Consider the following 23,186-nt stretch of genomic DNA (forward strand, 5'->3'; position numbering starts at 1 on the left):
TTTCATCACATTCCCAGTGGGTCAGAAGTTTACTTACACTCAATTAGTATTTGGTAGCATTGCCTTTACATTGTTTAACTTGGGTCAAACGTTTCGGGTAGCCTTCCACAAGCTTCCCACAATAAGTTGGGTTAATTTTGGCCCATTCCTCCTGACAGAGCTGGTGTAACTGAGTCAGGTTTGTAGGCCTCCTTGCTGGCACACACTTTTTCAGTTTTGCCCACAGATTTTCTATGGGATTGAGGTCAGGGCTTTGTGATGGCCACTCCAATACCTTGACTTTGTTGTCCTTAAGTCATTTTGCCACAACTTTGGAAGTATGCTAGGGGTCATTGTCCATTTGGAAGACCTATTTGCAACCAAGCTTTAACTTCCTGACTGATGTCTTGAGATGTTGCTTCAATATATCCACAAAATATTTTCCTACCTCATGATGGCATCTATTTTGTAAAGTGCATCAGTCCCTCCTGCAGAAAAGCATCCCCACAACATGATGCTGCCACCCGTGCTTCACGGATGGGATGGTGATTCTTCGGCTTGCAAGCCTCCCCCTTTTTCATCCAAACAGAACGATGGTCATTATGGCTAAACAGTTCTTTATTTGTTTCATCAGACCAGAGGACATTTCTCCAAAAAGTACGATCTTTGTCCCCATGTGCAGTTGCAAACCGTAGTCTGGCTTTTTTTATGGCGGGTTTGGAGCAGTGGCTTCTTTCTTGCTGAGTGGCCTTTCAGGTTATGTCAATATAGGACTCATTTTACTGTGGATATAGATACTTTTGTACCTGTTTCCTCCAGCATCTTCACAATGTCCTTTGCTGTTGTTCTTAGATATATTTGCACTTTTCGCACCAAAGTACGTTCATCTCTAGATGACGGCTGCGTGGTCCCATGGTGTTAATACTTGCGTACTATTGTTTGTACAGATGAACGTGGTACCTTCAGGCATTTGGAAATTGCTCCCAAGAATGAACCAGATTTGTGGAGGACTACAATTTTTTTTCTGAGGTCTTGGCTGATTTCTTTTGATTTTCCCATGATGTTCAGCAAAGAGGCACTGAGTTTGAAGGTAGGCCTTGAAATACATCCACAGCTACACCTCCAATTGACTCAAATTATGTCAATTATCAGAAGATTTGAGAGCCATGACATAATTTTCAGAAATGTTCCAATTAAAGGCACAGTCAACTTCGTGTATGTAAACTTCTGACCCACTGGAATTGCGATACAGTGAATTAGAAGTGAAATAATCTGTCTGTTAACAATTGTTGGAAAAATGACTTGCGTCATGCACAAAGTAGATGTCCTAAACGACTTTCCAAAACTATAGTTTGTTAAAAAGACATTTGTGGAGTGGTTGAAAAATGATTTTTAATGACTCCAACCAAAGTGTATGTAAACTTCCGACTTCAACTGCATATGTATATGATGGTGTGTATAGACATGGACAGTATATGAAGAGAAAAGGTGTGTACAGCAGTAGTTATATAGGATGAGCCTTGACTAGACTACAGTATATACATATGAAGTGGTCAAAGCCGTATGTAAACATTATTAAAGTGACCTGTGTTCCATTACTAAAAAGTGACCAGTGTTCAATGACTATGTACATAGGGCAGCAGTCTATAAGGTGCAGGGTTGAGTACGGGTGGTAGCCGGCTAGTAACAGTGACTAATGTTCAGTTAGTACTGGGAGGAGGCTGGCAAGTGGTGATTATTTAACATTCTGATGGCCTGGAGATAGAAGCTGTTTTTCACTCTCTGTCCCAGCTTTGATGCACCTGTACTGTCTCCGCCTTCTAGATGGTAGCGGACTGAACAGACCATTTCTCGGGGGGCCAAGACACATTTTTTTCAGCCTCCTGAGGTGGAAGATGCACTGTTGCGTACATAAGATGCATCTCTATTATACATGGGAATACTTTGGAACAGATGTCCAAAATTAAAATCACTTGGAGCTGATTTGCTGGTGTTTTTAAAAGTTTTTATCTCCAACAATAAAAAATACAAAAAAATAACCGTTGGGGAACCCTGCCATACAGTACATCACTGATACATCACTGATACATCACTGATACAGTACATCACTGATACATCACTGATACAGTACACCACTGATACATCACTGATACATCACTGATACATCACTGATACAGTACATCACTGATACAGTACATCACTGATACATCACTGATACATCACTGATACATCACTGATACAGTACATCACTGATACAGTACATCACTGATACATCACTGATACAGTACATCACTGATACATCACTGATACAGTACATCACTGATACATCACTGATACAGTACACCACTGATACATCACTGATACAGTACACCACTGATACATCACTGATACAGTACATCACTGATACATCACTGATACAGTACACCACTGATACATCACTGATACAGTACATCACTGATACAGTACATCACTGATACATCACTGATACAGTACATCACTGATACATCACTGATACATCACTGATACAGTACATCACTGATACATCACTGATACATCACTGATACAGTACATCACTGATACATCACTGATACAGTACACCACTGATACATCACTGATACAGTACATCACTGATACATCACTGATACAGTACATCACTGATACATCACTGATACAGTACATCACTGATACAGTACATCACTGATACATCACTGATCAGTACATCACTGATACAGTACATCACTGATACATCACTGATACAGTACACCACTGATACATCACTGATACAGTACATCACTGATACATCACATCACTGATACAGTACATCACTGATACATCACTGATACATCACTGATACAGTACATCACTGATACATCACTGATACATCACTGATACATCACTGATACATCACTGATATCACTGATACATCACTGATACATCACTGATACATCACTGATACAGTACATCACTGATACATCACTGATACATCACTGATACAGTACATCACTGATACATCACTGATAGAGTACATCACTGATACATCACTGATACATCACTGATACAGTACATCACTGATACATCACTGATACATCACTGATACAGTACATCACTGATACATCACTGATACAGTACACCACTGATACATCACTGATACAGTACATCACTGATACATCACTGATACAGTACATCACTGATACAGTACATCACTGATACATCACTGATACAGTACATCACTGATACATCACATCACTGATACATCACTGATACAGTACATCACTGATACATCACTGATACAGTACACCACTGATACATCACTGATACAGTACATCACTGATACAGTACATCACTGATACATCACTGATACAGTACATCACTGATACATCACTGATACAGTACACCACTGATACATCACTGATACAGTACATCACTGATACAGTACATCACTGATACATCACTGATACAGTACATCACTGATACATCACATCACTGATACATCACTGATACAGTACATCACTGATACATCAGATACAGTACACCACTACATCCTTGTACATCACCTCATCACCATAATCACAGACAATCAGACTGTCATCACTGAAAGCATCAGATACATACATCACTGAGAATCAATACATCAAGACCCCAAACGCCACAAATCTTTTCAGTTAAATCTAGACCCTACTTGAGCCCAATTGAGCCGCTACTGTTATGAACTGTATGTAACTTCTTCATGGTCCATGTTGGTAGAAACTAGGCCCAGTTCTCTGCTGTTTCTCTGTGACAGGCACCTGAAGAATGCTTCTCTCAGTGTCAAGCATAACTCACGCTAATGGCGGTACATTTGTTTTTGGAGAGAGAATGTGATTGCCTGAATGATGTGATTGTTTTGTCTGTCTGCTCGTCTGGTGCATGAGAGAGTTAAGACAGGTATTAGACTAGATTTCCTCTGTAAATAGGTAAACAAGTCGGAGTTGAAGAGGGGAATAATTTCCCCCTACAAATGTTGGGCGACAGTGGGAGGTAGGCATACCTTTGATGGTTAACTACTGTCATCCAGGCCATGAAATGTTTGATTTTCAGAGACGTTTTTGTTTCTGTAATGCTCTGTTTGAAAGGTGTGTGTGTGTGTGTGTGTGTGTGTGTGTGTGTGTGTGTGTGTGTGTGTGTGTGTGTGTGTGTGTGTGTGTGTGTGTGTGTGTGTGTGTGTGTGTGTGTGTGTGTGTGTGTGTGTGTGTGTGTGTCACTGATAAAAGGGTATGTGTGAAACAGACATGCCTCACCGCTCCAGATGACAACTGACCTTCAGCTCAAACCTCTTACAAACCAATCTATTTATCTTCTTCAGTTACAATTGTACCTGTCACTACTGAGAATGACAAATGTCATGTTTTGACTTCATAGAAGAGGGGCTCAATATGTGTCACACAGGAATATGTGCTGTGACTCATCCAAAAACAAAGGGGGGGGGGATTGATGATAATTCGATGTGAGTGAGGTAAAACAGCCAGTGGGATCTACACATATCCACGGGGCTCTGACATTGCCATTCAAGAGAGAAAAGGGCTCGGGTCTATAGACCTACAGATTCACTGTAGAAGGGGTCATCTGAATAATGAGATCCTATAGAAAATCATCTGATGGATGAGATACAGCCTGCAGTAGCCTAGTGGTTAGAGCCTTGGACTAGTAACTGAAAAGTTGCTAGATGGAATCCCTGAGCTGACTTGGTAAAAATCTGTTGTTCTGCCCCTGAACAAAGCCGTTAACCCACTGTTCCTAGGCCATCATTGAAAATAAGATTTTCTTTCTTAACTGACTTGCCTAGTTAAATAAAGATAAAAAAAAAAAAGACTTATGCAATAAGGCACGAGGGGGTGTGGTATATGGCCAATAGGGCTGTTTATGAGCAAAACGCAACACGGAGTGCCTGGATACAGCTCTTAGCCGTGGTATATTGGCCATAGACCACAAACCCCTGTGGTTTATTGCTATTATAAACTGGTTACCAACATAATTAGAGCAGTAAAATAAATGCTTTGTCATACCTGTGGTATACGGTCTGATAAACCATGGCTGTCAGCCAATCATTATTCAGGGCTTGAATCACCCAGTTTATAATACTGTGTAACTTTAATATGGGTGACCACATCAGGGTTGTTATAGGCAAACAAGCTGCACTTCACAGGTGACTGCCAGACTATGAAATGTTCATTTTCATGACTCTTCCTACGCTGTAGTAACACATGCCTTCTTAATTGGATGCTGTTTATCATTTTGTTTGCGTCTGTGTCTGCATATGTGAGTGAATGTGCATGTTTGTACAGTGTATTCGGAAATTATTCAGACCCCGTGATTGTTCTCACATTTTATTACGTTAGAACCTTATTCTAAAATGGATCCCTCAATCTACACACAATACCACATAATGACAAAACAAAAACAGGTTTTTAGAAATGTATTACAAATATAAATACTGAAATACACATTTACATAAGTATTCAGACTCTTTACTCTGTACTTTTTTGAAGCACCTTTGGCAGCGATTATAGCCTCGAGTCTTCATGGGTATGATGCTACAAGCTAGGCACAGTTATATTTGGGGAGTTTCTCCCATTCTTCCCTGCAGATCCTCTCAAGCTCTGCCAGGTTGGATGGGGAGCGCCATTGAACAGCTATTTTCAGGTCTCTCCAGAGATGTTCAAGTCTGGGCTCTGGCTAGGCCACTCAAGGACATTCAGAGACTTGGCCCGAAGCCACTCTTGCATTGTCTTGGCTGTGTGCTTAGGGTCGTTGTCTTGTTGGAAGGTGAACCTTTGCCCCGGTCGTGGTGCTGAGGGCTCTGGACCAAGTTTTCATAAAGGATCTCTCTGTACTTTGCTCAGTTCATCTTTCCCTCGACTCTGACTATTCTCTCAGTACCTGCCGCTGAAAAACATCCACACAGAATGATGCTGCCTGCACCATACTTCACCGTAGGGATGGTGCCTTTTTACCTCCAGACATGACGCTTGACATTCAGGCTAAAGAGTTCAATCTTGGTTTCATCAGCCCAGAGAATCTTGTTTTGATGGTCTGAAAGTCCTTTAGGTGCCTTTTGGCAAACTCCAAGCATGCTGTCATGTGCATTTTATTGAGGAGTGGCTTTTGTCTGGCCCCTCTACCATAAAGGCCTGATTGGGTGAGTGCTGCATAGATGGTTGTCCTTCTGGAAGGTTCTCCCATCTCCACATAGGGACTCTGGAACTCTGGAGCTCTGTCAGTGACCATCGGGTTCACCCCCGAATGCCGGGTGGCCAGCTCTTGGTGGTTCCAAACTTCTTCAAGAATGATGGAGGCCAATGTGTTCTTGGGGAAATTCAATGCTGCAAAAATAGTTTGGTACCCTTCCCCAGATCTGTGCCTTGACACAATCCTGTCTCGGAGCTCTGAGGACAATTCCTCCGACCCCATGGCTTGGTTTTTGCTCTGAACCTTATATATGCCGATCCAAATCATGTCCAATCAAGTTTTAGAAACATCTCAAGGGTGATCAATGGAAATAGGATGCACCTGAGCTCAATTTCTAGTCTCATAGCAAAGGGTATGAATACTTATGTCAATAAGGTATCAGTTTTTTATTCTTTATAAATTTGCAACAATTTCTAAAAACCTGTTTTCGCTTTGTCATTAAGGGGTGTTGTGTGTAGATTGATGTATGTTCTGTGTGGTTATGTCTGACTGTGCAGTCGTCTAAATGCTGACAAGAGGCTCATGCGCCTGTGAGTAGATGCCAGCAAGCCCTTTAGAAAGTATGTTCTACCTTCATCCTCCATCCATGCTCCAGTTTAGATCAGCAGCACCTCCGGCCTTCCTCTCTGTGTACTCTGGGCCTTCCTGTCTGGGTCTGATTGGGAGTTGGGGAGTGGATCCCACCAGCCCCAAAAAAAGGGGGAGGGGGGTCTGCAGTCTGGCTGCCTGCGTATGTTGGCTGACAGAAGGCTGGCTTGTTTGTTTTGCTCTCCTCAGCACTAGCTGCTCCCCTGGGCGAGGTGGAAGCCGAGAGGAGAGCTTTACTTCCCCGGCGACTTAATAGGAACAAATACAAACAAACAACTAAAGTGGTGCCGTTGTGGAGCGCCGCTACTGACAGCAGAACACGAGCCCCCACGTTATTGACAGGAGACTTACTGCGTGGAGAGGGAGAGGAGGATGAGAGTGATGCTGTCTCTGTCTGTTATGTCACTCTAAATCACTGTGTACACACACACACAATATATTTATTTAGAACTTTCTTGGGAAAATTATGTTTAGCAATTTAGCGTTTGTCTCGCGATCTTCTTTATGTGAAGAACATGATGAAGAATAGACTAAAGCAGTGTTCCAACACATCACTTATGCAAGCTGTCATTGGCAGAATGCAGGATATGTGGAACAAACAGCTTCATTTGTCATTACCACTGTGTTCCATCTATGAAAATGGTGCTTTGGAATGACTCGAGATAAGTTCTTGAAAGTTACACAAACTTTATCTACAAGTGTCACGATTCCACAGACTCACAGAAAAAGGCCTTATTTATATACCAATGGGAGGCGTGGTGGGTAGAGACAGAACATCTCCAATGGTTGTCCCATAATGTCAGATTATAGACAGACCAGCGTTAATAGGAAAACCATTGAAAGCCCAGTCAAATAACTGTTAGGTTGGAACAAAATGAGTCTATTTCTCAATGCCTAGCAGTGCCTACCAGTATCCAGTGATAAGGATGGACCCTCAATGTTAACTATGGTCGTGAGGAAGTGGCTATTTAGATCCAGGTTGTGTCCATCACCACCATTACTGTGACATCCACCGTGGTCCATCCATACCTCTTCTCTCCATCCTGCTCTGTCTGCACTGCCTCCATCCTCAAACACCATCCGGATAAATAATTGAGACAAGCGCGTTGTGATTACACAACAATTACTCTCGACTCCTTAAAAATGAAAAGGCCCCTCATGAAACATTGAGAGGCTTTCCCTCTCATTAATGCTTAGCCCCAGGGAGGCAGGGAGCTAACTCTTCTGGCTCTCCAGTGGATTTGCCCAGAGAACATAGCCACAGCCAACCAGTCAGAGTGCCAACCCAATGGGCACAAACTTGTTGAATCGAATAATTTGGCAACATATTGTGATTTGTGATGTGGAATCTGTGTAAAATAGCTATGACTGTGATAGCAACAGTAAATCTATTTGCTTTAAAGTGGAGCTCTCTCAACAATCAGTTGCACGATAGCACATTGGTAAATCCCAGACATGCTCAATTGGTGACATGTCTGGTGAGTATGCAGGCCATGGAAGAACTGGGACATTTTCAGCTTCCAGGAATTATGTACAGATCCTTGTGACATGGGGGCTGCATTATCATGCTGAAACATGAGGTGATGGCAGCGTATGAATAGCATGACAATGGGCTTCATAATCTCATCACAGTATCTTTGTGCATTCAAATTTCCATAGATAAAATGCAATTGTGTTCATTGTCTGTAGCTTATGCCTGCCTTATACCATAACCCCACCACCACCACCACAGGGCACTCTATTCACAATGTTGACATCAGTAAACCGCTTGCCCATACGATGCCATACACGTGGTCTATGGTTGTGAGATGGGTTGGACATACTGCCACATTCTCTTAAACAACATTGACGGCGGCTTTTGGTAGAGAAATTAACATTACATTTCCTGGCAAAGGCTCTGGTGGACATTCCTGCAGTCAGTATGCCAATTGCACTCTACCTCAAAACTTGAGACATCTGTGTCATTGTGTTGTGTGACAAAACTGCACATTTTAGAGTGGCCCTTTATTGTCCCCAGTAGGTGCACCTGTGTAATGATCATGCTGTTTAATTAGCTTTTTGATATGCCACACCTGTCAGGTGGATGGATTATCTTGAGAAAAGAGAAATGTTCACTAACAGGGATGCATACATATTTGTGCACATCATTTGAGAGAAATAAGCTTTTTTGTGCACATAGAACATTTCTGGGATCTTTTATTTCAGCTCATGAACCATGGGACCAACACTTTACATGTTGCGTTTATTTTTGTTCAGTATAGATACAAACATAATACTTTTTTGTATGACATTTTTATTATATTGTATTAAGGATTTGAATGGTCAATAGACATCAATCCAGACCCATTACCGAAATGAGCTTTCCCATTGGTCACAAATGTGATCGCTAAGATATTTTCATATACCACGAGCATCATGGATTCAATGTATCCAAAATGAAGGCACATGCAGCACGTAAACTTGACCTTTATTTCAACAATGTATTTTTTCCCAAAGCTGTTCCTCTCTGAAATTACACCTTGTAATTTTAATGCATCTGGTCTTGTGGCCATTTTGAGAAATCATATGAAACTTCTTTAAATCACACTAGACATCTTAATAAGGCATAATATAAGACTTATTTGTTGATATGTACAACTTGAAATTCTCTAGAGCCTGTAAAGTGTAAAAGTGTTTTTGATGGGATTGATGGGATTAAATGGGTTAAATCATATGTTGGTATCATTTTGTTAAGACACCCCAGGACTCGACTTACTCAGAGCAGATTGTGGATAAGTAAATACCTTTTTTCATCTTTATTTCTATTTGTAAAACACTAAAAGACATAAATGCATGTTTGGAAAATGTCATCTAGAATAAAACATTCGCAACATATCAGCAATTCCCTCTGGGCAAGTCTTAAAAAATTTTTGGATTTGATTTGATTTTTAAAACATTTGGATAAGTAAATACCTTTTTTTCATCTTTATTTCTATTTGTAAAACATAAAATACATAAATGCATGTTTGGAAAATGTCATCTAGAATAAAACGACCCACAGAAGCAACCAGGGTCAACCCCTGCAAGGGCTTAAAAATATTTTTTTATTGATTTTAAAACAGGTCCAACGGGGACTTGCAGAACCAGCACCCATCAGCCACATCACATTAGTTATCTAACAGACTCCCATGCAGAGCGACGAAAAATAAAATAATTCCACTCCCATTTGTCTCCAATTCCACATCCCAACCTCAGCCCATCCCACCTATATCTGCTGGCCTCCCTCTTTGGATTTCTACACACCGTATATCTTCCAATTATGCTGTGATGTTTAACATGCTATTTGATTCTATCGAATACAATCCATAGATTGCGAGTTGAAGAACAATACTTTTACTCAGAGTATTAGTAATTGATTGACCCGGTCACTCTGGTCAAGTCTTGAGAATATATCTAAGGATAACCATACAACTTTTGGTAAATGTAGATGCTTCTGAAGTTGAGGAAAATGAGTTGGTTCGTGGGAAGAGTCTGAATTTCGGGAAATGGCAGTTAAAGAACACTGAATTTAGACGACCAAACACCTATTTAGACCCAATCACCATCTCTTCAAAGTAAGTTACTACGTAGAGTCCAGTTTGTTACATTATCTATGAAATGTGTTTTTAAATGATGTGTAATCCAATGAACTTTGAAGTTATAGAAGTATAGCCATTTTAAAAAGTGGTTAAAATTCCTGAATTGTTGATGACCATGGTATGATAAACTGAAGAAAATATACATTTACATTAAGATTTTGACATTTTTATGAAGAGCTGAGATTTATTCATCAGAACTGCAAAACAATGTTTTAAATCAAAGGGGGATGCTTGATGAACTTCTGTTACATTTTAAACTTGTGTCCCACACAAATCCTGTGTACATACTCACTCACCTGTTTAGGTCAAACAAAATAAACCGTCAAGCAACATTACTTCATAGGAGGTATCGCAGAACATTTGTTTTTTTGGCTGTATCATTTTAACAGTGAATTGGAACTCATCCAGTTAGTCATAACAACCATCTGGTTTCAGAATTTAGTTCTCTCACTCTCTGAGTGAGTGATCACAGATATTCACTTTTCTTTAGTATCCAGTGTTTGGATCATATCTGCATGAATTACAGTAATTTGGTTGTTCTTAAAACCTATCCAAACCAAAAACCGTGGATAGATGGCACCATTCGAGCAAAACTGAAAGCATACACCACTTCATTTAACCACAGCACGGTGATAAGGAATATGGTCAAGTACAAACAGTCCATTTATGCCCTCCGTAAGGCAATCAAACAGACAAAACGTCAGTACAGAGACGAAGTGGAGTCGCAATTCAACGCAACACAAGATGTATGTGGCAGGGACCCCAGAAAATCAGGGAATTTAAAGGGAAAACCAGCCATGTCGCGGACACCAACGTCTTGCTACCGGACAAGCTAAACGCTGGCGAGAGCCACCGCTGCTTCCAATGACTGTGAGCTCTCGTTCTCCGTGGCCGACTTGAATAAGACATTTAAACGTATTAACCCTCACAAGGCTGCTGGCCAAGACGGCCACGTCCTCAGAGCATGTGCAGACCAGCTGGCTGGAGTGTTTACGGACATATTCAATATTTCTCTCTCAGTCTGCTGTCCCCACTTGCTTTAAAGATGTCCACCATTGTTCCTGTACCCAAGAAAGTGAAGGTAACTGAACTAATGTAAATTACTATCACCCCGTAGCACTCACTTCTGTCATCATGAAGTGCTTTGAGAGGCTAGTTAAGAATTATATCACCTTACTCGACATCCTAGACCACTGCAATTTGCATACTGCCCCAACAGATACACGGATGATGCAATCGCCATCACACTGCACACTGCCCTACCGCATCTGGATAAGAGGAATACCTATGTAAGAATGCTGTTCATTGACTACAGCTCAGCATCCAACACCATAGTACCCTTCCAAGCTCATCATTAAGCTTGGGGCCCTGGGTCTGAACCCTGCCATGTGCAACTGGGTCCTGGACTTCCTGACGGGCCACCCCCAAGTGGTGAAGGTAGGAAACAACACCTCCACTACTCTGATCCTCAACACAGGGGCCCCACAAGAGTGCTTGCTCAACCCCCTCCTGTCTACTGCCAGTTCACCCATGACTGTGTGGCCATGTATGTCTCCAACTCAATCATCAAGTTTGCAAACGACACAACAGTGGTAGGCCTGGTAACCAACAATGATGAGACTACAGAGCGGAGGTGAGGGCCCTGGTGGAGTGTTGCCAGGAAAATAACCTCTCCCTCAACATCATCAAAATGAAGGAGCTGGTCGTGGACTTCAGGAGACAACAGAGAGAGCATGCCCCCATCCACATCAATAGGGCCGCAGTGGAGAAGATGAAAAGCTTCAAGTTCCTTGGCGTACACATCACTGACAACCTGAAATGGTCCAACCTCACAGACAGTGTGGTGAAGAAGGCACAATAGCGCCTCTTCAACCTTAGGAGGCTGAAGAAATGTGGCTTGTCACCTAAAATCCTCACAAACCTCTACAGATGCAGCATTGAGAGCATCCTGTCGGGCTGTATCACCGCCTGGTGTGGCAACTGCACCGTCCACAACCGCAGGGCTCTCCAGAGGGTGATGCAGTCTTCACAACGCATCACCGGGGGCACACTACCTACCCTCCAGGACATCTACATCACCCGGTGTTACAGGAAGGTCAAAAAGATCATCAAGGACCTCAGCAACTTGAGCCACAGCCTGTTCACCCCGCTACCATCCAGAAGGTGAGGTCAGTACAGGTGGGACCGAGAGACTGAAAAACAGCTTATACTGTATCTCCAGACAATCAGACTGTAAAATAGTCACCACTAGTCGGCCTCCGCCCAGTACCCTGCACTAAACTTTAGTCACTGTGTCACGACTTCTGCCGAAGTCGTTGCCTCTCCTTGTTCGGGCGGTGCTCGGTGTTCGACGTCACCGGTCTTCTAGCCATCATTGATCCTTTTTCCATTTTCCATTGGTTTTGTCTTGTCTTCCCACACACCTGTTTTCAATCCCATTCATTACCTGTTGTGTATTTAACCCTCTGTTTCCCCTCATGTCTTTGTCAGAGATTGATTTGTTGTCAGTGTAGTGTTATTGTTTGTATAGGTGCGCGTCGGGTCTTCGTACCCATGTTTTGTTTGTTTGTACATTTATTGTTATGGAGCATACTTGTGGAACTGTATTAAAAGACATATTTACACTCCATTTGACTCTCCTGCGCCTGACTTCCCTGCCACCTATTACACCTATGCATGACAGAATCTCTGACCAATATATATGAAGTCAGCAGGAGAAGACACTATACCCATGGACCTGGAGGAACGCGTTCAGGAACAAGCGAGGGAGCTTGAGTGTATCAGCTCCGTCATGGAGCACATTGTCCAGAAAATGGATCGCTGGGAGAGACTGGGAGTTTCTCCAGCGCCACCACCACCACAACCGGAATCTCCCGTGGACGTTTTTTCCTTTCCGGAATCGAGGATCCATTTATCCCTACCCACGGGATACAACGGAGATACTGCCGGCTGCCAGGGTTTCCTCCTCAAGCTACACTTATATCTAGCCACGGCCTCCCCAGTACCATCTGACCGTGAGAAGAGTTACGCCCTCGTCTCATGCCTCACCGGGAAAGCCCTGGAATGGGCCAGCGCTGTGTGTAGAAGGGAGGATGCGGCGTTGGACCATTTTGAGGAGTTCACCCGCCAGTTCCGGATAGTATTCGATCACCCACCTGAAGGCAAAGCAGCGGGTGAGCTCCTCTATCATCTGAGGCAGGAGACGAGGAGTGCACAGGATTTTGCTTTGGAATTTAGGACCTTGGCTGCCGGCGCTGGATGGAGCGACAGGGCCCTGATCGACCATTACCGTTGTAGTCTACGCGAGGACGTCCGTCGGGAGCTGGCCTGTAGAGACACCACCCTCACCTTCGACCAGCTGGTGGACATGTCCATCAAGCTGGACAACATGCTGGCTACTCGTGGACGTCTAGATCGGGGTCTGGTTGTTCCATCCTCCCGCACCCTCTCTCCCGAACCTATGGAATTGGGAGGTATGGTGCGCAGGGAGACCGGAGGGGGTTCCCGCTCGAGCACCATTCATGGTCGCAGAGGGCACACTGCTGGTCGGTGCCGGGTTGGTTCCTCTGGGAATAGAGAGGGCAGGCAGGGCATTCTGGCGTCACCCCAGGTGAGTAGGCACCATTCTCATCCAGAGCCCTCTGCTGCACTAATGTTTGTCTCTGTCTCTTTTCCTGATTTTTCACTGCATTCCCAGTATAAGGCACTAGTAGATTCAGGTGCGGCTGGGAATTTCATTAATAAAAGTCTAGTTTAGGGATCCCTATTGTTCCTGTGGATATGCCTATCCCTATTCATGCCTTAGATAGTCGACCATTAGGGTCAGGGTTTATCAGGGAGGTTACCGCACCTTTGTGTATGATAACGCAGGAAGGTCACAAGGAGAAGATTAGTCTTTTCCTTATTGATTCTCCTGCGTATTCTGTGGTGCTAGGCCTACCCTGGTTAGTTTGTCATAACCCCACTGTTTCTTGGCCACAGAGGGCTCTCACGGGGTGGTCGCGAGAATGCTCAGGTAGGTGTTTAGGGGTTTCCGTTGGTGCTACTACGGTGGAAAGTCCAGACCAGGTCTCCACCGTGCGCATTCCCCCCGAATATGCCGATTTGGCTCTCGACTTCTGTAAAAGAAGGCGACTCAATTACCACCCCATCGACGGGGGGATCGTGCGATAGATCTCCTGGTAGACGCTGCATATCCCAAGACTCACGTGTATCCCCTGTCGCAAGCGGAGACGGAGGCTATGGAGACATATGTCTCTGAATCCCTGCATCAGGGGTTCATTCAGCCATCCATTTCACCAGTCTCCTCGAGTTTCTTTTTTGTGAAGAAAAAGGATGGCGGTTTACGCCCGTGCATTGATTATCGAGGTCTTAATAAAATCACAGTAAAATATAGCTACCCGCTACCTCTGATCAATACGGTTATTGAGTTAATGCACGGGGCACGTTTTTTCACAAAATTGGATCTCAGGAGTGCGTACAATCTGGTGCGTATTAAGAAGGGTGATGAGTGGAAGATGGCATTTAGCACTACCTCAGGTACCTGGTCATGCCATATGGGTTGATGAATGCTCCATCAGTTTTCCAATCATTTGTAGATGAGATCTTCAGGGACCGGCACGGGCAGGGTGTAGTGGTGTATATCGATGATATTTTGATATACTCTGCTACACGCGCCGAGCATGTGTCCCTGGTACGCAGGGTGCTTGGTCGCCTGTTGGAGCATGATCTATATGTCAAGGCTGAGAAATGCTTGTTTTTCCAACAATTCATCTCCTTCCTAGGGCATCGGATTTCCACTTCAGGAGTGGAGATGGAGAGCGACCGCATTACAGCCGTGCGTAATTGGCCGACTCCAACCACGGTAAAGGAGTTGCAGTGTTTTTTGGGTTTTCCAATTACTACCGAAGGTTTATCCGGGGTTTTGGTCAGGTGGCAGCTCCCATTACCTCACTGCTAAAAGGGGGCCCGGTGCGCTTGCAGTGGTCGGCTGAGGCGAACAGGGCTTTTGAGCACCTGAAGACTCTGTTTACCTCGGTGCATGTGCTGGCTCCCTTGTGCTGGCTCCCTCTTTGCCATTCATAGTGGAGGTGGACGCATCCGAAGCTGGGATAGGAGCAGTGCTCTCTCAGCGTTCGGGTATGCCACTGAAGCTTCGCCCCTGTGCTTTCTTTTCGAAGAAGCTCAGCCCAGCGGAGCGAAACTATGATGTGGGGAACCGAGAGCTGTTAGCTATCGTAGAAGCCTTGAAGGTGTGGAGGCATTGGCTTGAGGGGGCTAAACACCCTTTTCTCATCTGGACTGACCACCGCAATCTGGAGTACATCAGGCAGGCGAAGAGATTGAATCCTCGCCAGGCAAGGTGGGCCATGTTTTTCACTCGTTTTGTGTTTACTCTTTCTTACAGACCAGGCTCCCAGAACATTAAGGCAGACACATTGTCTCAGCTGTATGACACAGAGGAGCGGTCCATGGATCCCACTCCCATACTCCCAGCTTCGTGTCTGGTGGCGCCGGTAGTGTGGGAGCTGGATGCGGACATTGAGCGGGCGTCACGTGCAGAGCCTTCTCCCCCTGAGTGTCCAGCTGGTCGTCTGTACATTCCGTCTGCTGTCCGCGACCGATTGATATATTGGGCTCACACGTCACCCTCCTCTGGTCATCCTGGGATAGGTCGGACGATGCGCTGTCTTGAAGGAAGGTACTGGTGGCCCACTTTAGCTAAGGATGTGAGGATTTATGTTTCTTCCTGTTCGGTGTGCGCCCAGTGCAAGGCTCCTAGACACCTGCCCAGAGGTAAGCTACAACCTCTACCTGTTCCTCAACGGCCATGGTCGCACCTGTCGGTGGATTTTTTGACTGATCTTCCACCTTCACAGGGTTACACCACGATCCTGGTCGTTGTGGATCGGTTTTCAAAGTCCTGTCATCTCCTCCCTTTGCCCGGTCTCCCTACGGCCTTACAAACTGCAGAGGCCCTGTTTACACACGTTTTCCGGCACTATGGTGTGCCTGAGGATATAGTGTCTGATCGGGGTCCCCAGTTCACATCAAGGGTCTGGAAGGCGTTCATGGAGCGTCTGGGGATCTCGGTTAGTCTTACCTCAGGTTTTCACCCGAGAGTAATGGGCAGGTGGAGAGAGTTAACCAGGATGTGGGTAGGTTTCTGCGGTCTTATTGCCAGGATCGGCCGGGGGAGTGGGCGAAGTTCGTGCCCTGGGCAGAGATGGCTCTGAACTCGCTACGTCACTCCTCCACTAACCTTACTCCCTTTCAATGTGTATTAGGGTATCAGCCGGTTCTGGCTCCTTGGCATCAGAGCCAGACCGAGGCCCCTGCGGTGGACAATTGGTTTCGGCACGCTGAGGAAACCTGGGAGGCAGCCCACATCCACCTTCAGCGTGCCATAAGGCGCCAGAAAATTGGCGCAGACCGTCGCCGCAGTGAGGCCCCAGTGTTCGCACCAGGGGACAGGGTCTGGCTCTCGACCCGAAACCTGCCCCTTCGCCTGCTCTGCCGGAAGCTGGGTCCGCGGTTTGTGGGGCCGTTTAAAGTCCTGAGGAGAGTGAATGAGGTATGTTATAGGTTACAACTACCCACTCATTACCGTATTAATCCCTCGTTGCATGTGTCTCTCCTCAGGCCGATGGTGGCTGGCCCGCTCCAGGAGGCTGAAGTGCGTGATGTTCCTCCGCCTCCTCTAGACATCGAGGGGTTCGGGGCGTACTCTGTTCGATCCATTTTGGATTCGAGACGTCGGGCGAGGGGCCTTCAGTACCTCGTGGACTGGGAGGGGTACGGGCCGGAGGAGAGATGCTGGGTTCCGGTGGAGGACGTGTTAGATCCTTCCATGTTATCAGAATTCCACCGTCTCCATCCGGATCGCCCTGCACCTCGCCCTCCGGGTCGTCCCCGAGGCCGGTGTCGACGCGCAGCTGGAGCCGCGCGTCAGGGGGGGAGTACTGTCACGACTTCTGCCGAAGTCGTTGCCTCTCCTTGTTCGGGTGGTGCTCGGCGTTCGACGTCAGCGGTCTTCTAGCCATCATTGATCCTTTTTCCATTTTCCATTGGTCTTGTCTTGTCTTGTCTTCCCACACACCTGTTTTCAATCCCATTCATTACCTGTTGTGTATTTAACCCTCTGTTTCCCCTCATGTCTTTGTCAGAGATTGATTTGTTGTCAGTGTAGTGTTATTGTTTGTATAGGTGCGCGTCGGGTCTTCGTACCCATGTTGTTTGTTTGTACATTTATTGTTATGGAGCATACTTGTGGAACTTTATTAAAAGACTCCATATTTACACTCCATTTGACTCTCCTGCGCCTGACTTCCCTGCCATCTATTACACCTATGCATGACACACTGTTACTAGCCGACGACCACCCAGTTACTCAACCATGCGCCTTAGAGGCTGCTGCCCTCTGTAAATAGCCATGGAACACTGGTCACTTTAATAATGGAACACTGGTCGCTTTGATAATGTTTTACCCACTTCATACAGTATGTACAGTATATACTGTATTCTAGTCAAGGCCTATCCTATTTAACTATTGCTCTACGCTATTCTATCCTACGTATTCTTCAGATATACTATCCATATACTGTCCATAATGTCTATACATCCCATTATTTATTTATATATATCATTTGATGATTTGTTTTAAATACTCTGATTTGTCTCAAATCCCCTACTGGTTGCAAGTGGCTGCAGAAATGCAAGACTGGGAAAAGCCAAGGGACCATTTTAAAGCAAACACAAGAAAATCTGAAAAACCTCTGATCCAGTATGAATAAGAAAATGTAACACAACTTTTCTCTTTCGCCATTAGCAGTTCAAAGTTGTCTTCGGACAAACACTCAGTGATGAAGACCAGTCCATGTGAGTGTCCCATGTCTGACTTGGAGATGTCCACAGTGAGTCCTTCAGATCTCGCTTAGATGAGAGGGCCTGAGTGGTGTGGGACAAGGGCCTTCATCTGTCTATTCCCTTCTCTGTTTGAAGAGCATCTAAAGCTCTCAGCTTCTCACTCCGTCTGGACATGTTTCCAATAGAGAGAAAGCTTTTTACTTTGTTACTTTGGTGCTGAGAACAAGGGGAATCACTCTATAATTGATTTTCCATAGTTTTGTTCCATTTTCAGTTTCAAAGTGACTGGGTTTCGGTTTTAGCATGCCATTGAAAATGCGCTTGGCAACTTTCACCTCGCGCAAAATGCTTTCTCTCTTAAACTGACAAAAACAACAGAATCAAATGAGGTCGGACTGTTAGCCATATTTAATTCATAGACTTCACTATGTGCTTTCTTCATGCCTAGCGTGAAAGACATGCTTTCTTCATATGTAGTCAGCTAAATAAATGAAACATTATACCATAACCAGATATTGGATGTTAAAAATTCAACAACAACAAAAAGCTTTGAATTTCCAGAACTGATGTTCTGTCCCATAGGTTCTCTCTCAAGATCCTGCTGCCTTTCAGAACAGACCAGGGGAAACAGTCTTCAGCGCACTGGGTATACTGCACTATATGGCTGTTTTTCAGAACAAGAAAGTGTTTAAACATACATTTAAGGAGGTCCATAATTATGTATATCTTTAAATGAGCAATTGAATGGTAATGAACACCCAGCCAGGCTGGTTTCCCTACAGGGAAATGGCATGGCTGTTTTCCATGTTATGCTTTGTACTGTACTACTGTATATTCTATATTTCTCTAGGACAAGGTCGTTGAAAACCCAGCCAGGACTTTGTGCACAGCAAAACAACCTCCTGTGGCCCATGGTCCTTGTCTGCTGTATGTGAAGCACATCATTCTCTTTATTTGATGGGAACTAAATTCATTTGGAATTGGATGCAGTGTGGAGCATTAGAGAGTTAAATGGACTAATACACCACTAATAAGGGGCGGAGAATTAATGCTAAATCCTCTTCTATGGCCATTACATTGTCACTTCTTCCGAGTGTAAAGACTTTTAAGTGACTGGAGAGCCCAGCCATCATGTCATATTAACATGTATTGCTGCATATTATTACATATTATTCCCGTGGTACGGAGTTCTCAGTATGGAGTCGTGTGTGTGTGTGTAAAAAAATAACACACATTCTCCAGTCCACCACAGGAGGTTGGTGGCACCTTAATTGGGGAGGACAGGCTCGTGGGAATTACTGGAGCGGAATGAGTGGAACAGTATCAAATACACCAAACACATGGTTTCCATGTGTTTGATGCCATTCCATTCACTCTGTTCCAGCCATTATCATGAGCCGTCCTCCCCTGCAGTCCACATACTGGTTTTCTTTCTTGCTAAGGTCCTATTTCCAGAATGTGCATCCGGGCAGGGCTATATTAAGCTGTATGGATTGAGTGAGATGTAGCGAGGTAGTGTATGTTTTGGATGGAGTAGGCAGGTAGGCTTCAGAGGTACCACTGCCAACACATTCCCAGCCAGTCTGCTGGGGGCTGGCATGGGGGCTGGCATGGGGGCTGGCATGGGGGCTGGCATGGGGGCTGGCAGTGGCTTCCCACCCAGCAAACAGAGCAGGACCCTAAAGCTTCAACGCTGGCCTCTTTTCATATGGCCCTGTGTCTGCTGCTCTAGTGATTATGGAGCAATGCCCTGGTTGGTCTGTGCCTCAGCTAGTTGACTTTACTCTCGGCTATTTCTAGGACAGGGACAGTGGAGGAGGGCCAGCGTCTCCAGGGCGTTTCTCATGCATCTTTAACTGGGATAAATAAGTAACGAGGGTGTTGAGGACTCCTGTTTTGTTTTTATCCGTGGCACAGAAAAGTGATGGCAGATGGGAGGGAACGATCTGGGGCAATGGTGGAGAGAGAGGGCAGCACTGTTCAATCCCCTCTAAACCATTTCAAGGAAGCTTAAACTGTCAGGGCATGTTGTTGAGATGATGGGGATGCCACCTTTAACTCTGATAAGCTGCCTTAAGCCAGGTGTATAAACAGGTATTCCAAAGGAAATACCTGCCACAAACCCACCCTCCTACAGTCTGAGAAGGTCGGCAAAGCCAGACTTAAAATAGGATATAATAAATCACTTGACTTAGTGCCTAGCTTGAGTACTGGGTTAACTTTATTCTAATTAACTAAGCAATGAGCATGAGAATAAAGCAAAAAGGCACAATATACAAATACCTTCTATCATTTTATCTCCGCATGAAACCAATGATAGCCATTTGAAACAGCATGTAGGTCTGTACGCTAATAGCCATGTTTAAAATGACGTGTGTGACACTTGTAACAAAAAAAATATTCTCGTTGTATTTCACAAGCCAGTGGATCATTGGTATGCCTTACACAGAGCTGTTTGAATAATCCACAGTCATGTATTCCAGCGATGTAGGACGATAGCATTCTAAGCAGTTCCCCTCACTCTGCAGTGGCGTGGCCAAAACCCAGCCAGTCATGAATGATGTACTTTGCTTCACTGGTGTGTGCTAATCGCCCTTCGGCGGTACACAGGTAGTGTTGCAAAGAGAAAGGGAAACCCTTGTGACAGACATGGGACGGGGGATGTCAAGGGGGAGGCCAGAGAGTGAGGACAACGACAGCAGACAGGAGCAAAGAGCTGGGCTGCACGGTGGAGGGACGGAGGCAGGGTTGCCTCAGGGCACTCAGGCCTGAAAAAGCTCAGTTAGTCACCGATGGACAAGACACTGCACTAGTATGAGTGTCAGGACTTAATCCGCTGTCTCGCTCCCTTCGCCAGTCGCTTGTCTGTTTCTGTACACCGACACACCGGCACACCAGCTCGCTCTGCAGACAGGTGCTCTTCTGTTCCAGCAGTGGGTCCAGTGAAGAGGGCTCGGGGGTGCTCTCAGAATAAACAGGGGCAAAAGACAACGCTGTTAAAGCCATCGTGACTTCTTCCAATCAAATGCTGTACAACCAGCCTCGAACCACTGTGACACTGAGTGACAGGCCCACACAGGCCACTTGTCGTAGGATACAGTGGGTTTTGGGATTCATGGATTTCGTGGTGTGCAGCTAGGGAGACCCCTGTTTGGGTTGCTAAGACCCCATCTGTTGAGAACAGATCCACTATAGAAGAGCAAGCTGGACCTCTAATAATCTCCATTATTCTAAACAAATTGAACATATTTCATGAATAATCCCATAAGGTAAATTACATTACATATTGTGGTTTTAAAGTCAGACATCACTTAAAGCTGTCTGGACATCAAATAAGATTGAATATAGATAAAGGACCATTGCTTCAGAACGAAAATTAAATTTCCCCTTTTCGCAGGGAATTTGTTGTGGGAAGAAGTGGACTCACAGATGCCTAATGAAATCATTTGTCCACTGTCCGAGCCCGTTTTCTTTAAAAGCCTCATTTTCGGAGCTTTTCAAACTCCATATCACCAGATGAATCTGTGCATGCCCTACAGGCAGGTCTGACTCCTTAACAGCACCCAGAAACATTACATTGGCACAGGGGTGGGTGGTTCTGGGATGGCTTGAGTGGCACAAAGGAAATTTACAGTAACAACACGAACTGGCCTGGTGCATCCTGTCAGTAATAAAACATTCTCATCCATTTAGTTAGTTGCCTTTTAGAGCAAATGACAGGTTATAAAGGTCTCTGTTGCATCCGTTTGGTCTATGGTGCTATAACATGGACTGCTCAGGAAAAGCATGTTCACGTGATCCATGCATATATTAATCATACCATAATACCTAGCTCATGAATTGTGATTCCACATCCAGAATAATTAACAGACTTTTCTATCACACTCTGTACAGAAAAAGCACAGCTACGCACAACTATCTAGTTGTAAATGAAAATCCAATAGGTTATAGCGAAGCCAGCAGCCACTAAAGTGTGAATCATTACAGCACAACACATTGACTCTCCAGGCTGTTCAGACAGACATACAGACAGAGGGAGAGAGAGGTTGGAGGTGGTTGCTACAGCCCTGGCATCTACAATCGATCACCGGTTACCACTCTGTCAATGGAAACAAATGAGGCCACTCAAGGCATCCCTCTCCCCATCTCTTGTTCATTGTGCCTCTCACAAAACCTGTAATTATAACCAGATAACTGCGCTTAGAAATCAATCAAGCACTCTGCGGAGGAAGGAAAACCTAAACATCACCCAGAAGGTGTGCTGCAGTGTACTGTAGCCTAGCGTTCAGGCCTGAGATGTGAGTAAATCAATCCGACGGAGTACAACATGTCACGGCGGCCAGCCCGGAGTTTAATCTGGGTATTACAGCACCACTCTCCAGAGCTGAAGCCCTTCTGCAGGTTCAACCCCCGGGCAAAATAAATATGGACTAGAAGCAATTCAGAGAGGTGGGGGAGTCTGTGGGAATTCTCCAGACCAACAGTGAATACAACTCAAATAGATTGTATGGAGTATTAAATGACTGTCATTTAATGGTTGGTGTAGTTGATTGTGCCACGTATCTACCCTCAGTATACTTTATGCAGAGGTGGCACTAGTTGTTTGAAATCAGTCCCTATCAATTTGCAGCAACAATTGTAGACTTTAATAACGCCGTTGTTTTGATGCTCTTGCCCAGGTGGAAAAAAAGGTCTTTGGAAATGTGCATTGCTAGATGATTTCCTTTTAACCACAACACAAGTACTGAATAAATAAATAAATAACATATTTAACTGGAGAGGGATAATCAAGCAAGCGTGTTTTAATATTTCTAATGAGGTCAACAGTGTCATTAGCATATTGAACATTTTCTCGCTGGCATATATTGGGCAAAGCAACATTTGCATTGTTGAAGAATTACAGGCTTTGGC

General features: G+C 44.7%; 1 protein-coding gene across 5 annotated transcripts in view; it reads right to left on the bottom strand.

Moving 5' to 3' along the window:
- ntrk3a (neurotrophic tyrosine kinase, receptor, type 3a) overlaps window positions 1-23,186 on the bottom strand; it is a 298,611-nt gene that overhangs the window by 95,952 nt on the left and 179,473 nt on the right. The window lies entirely within an intron of this gene.

The sequence above is a fragment of the Oncorhynchus keta genome, chromosome 17 (genome assembly GCF_023373465.1).
Source record: "Oncorhynchus keta strain PuntledgeMale-10-30-2019 chromosome 17, Oket_V2, whole genome shotgun sequence".
NCBI lineage: Eukaryota > Metazoa > Chordata > Actinopteri > Salmoniformes > Salmonidae > Oncorhynchus > Oncorhynchus keta.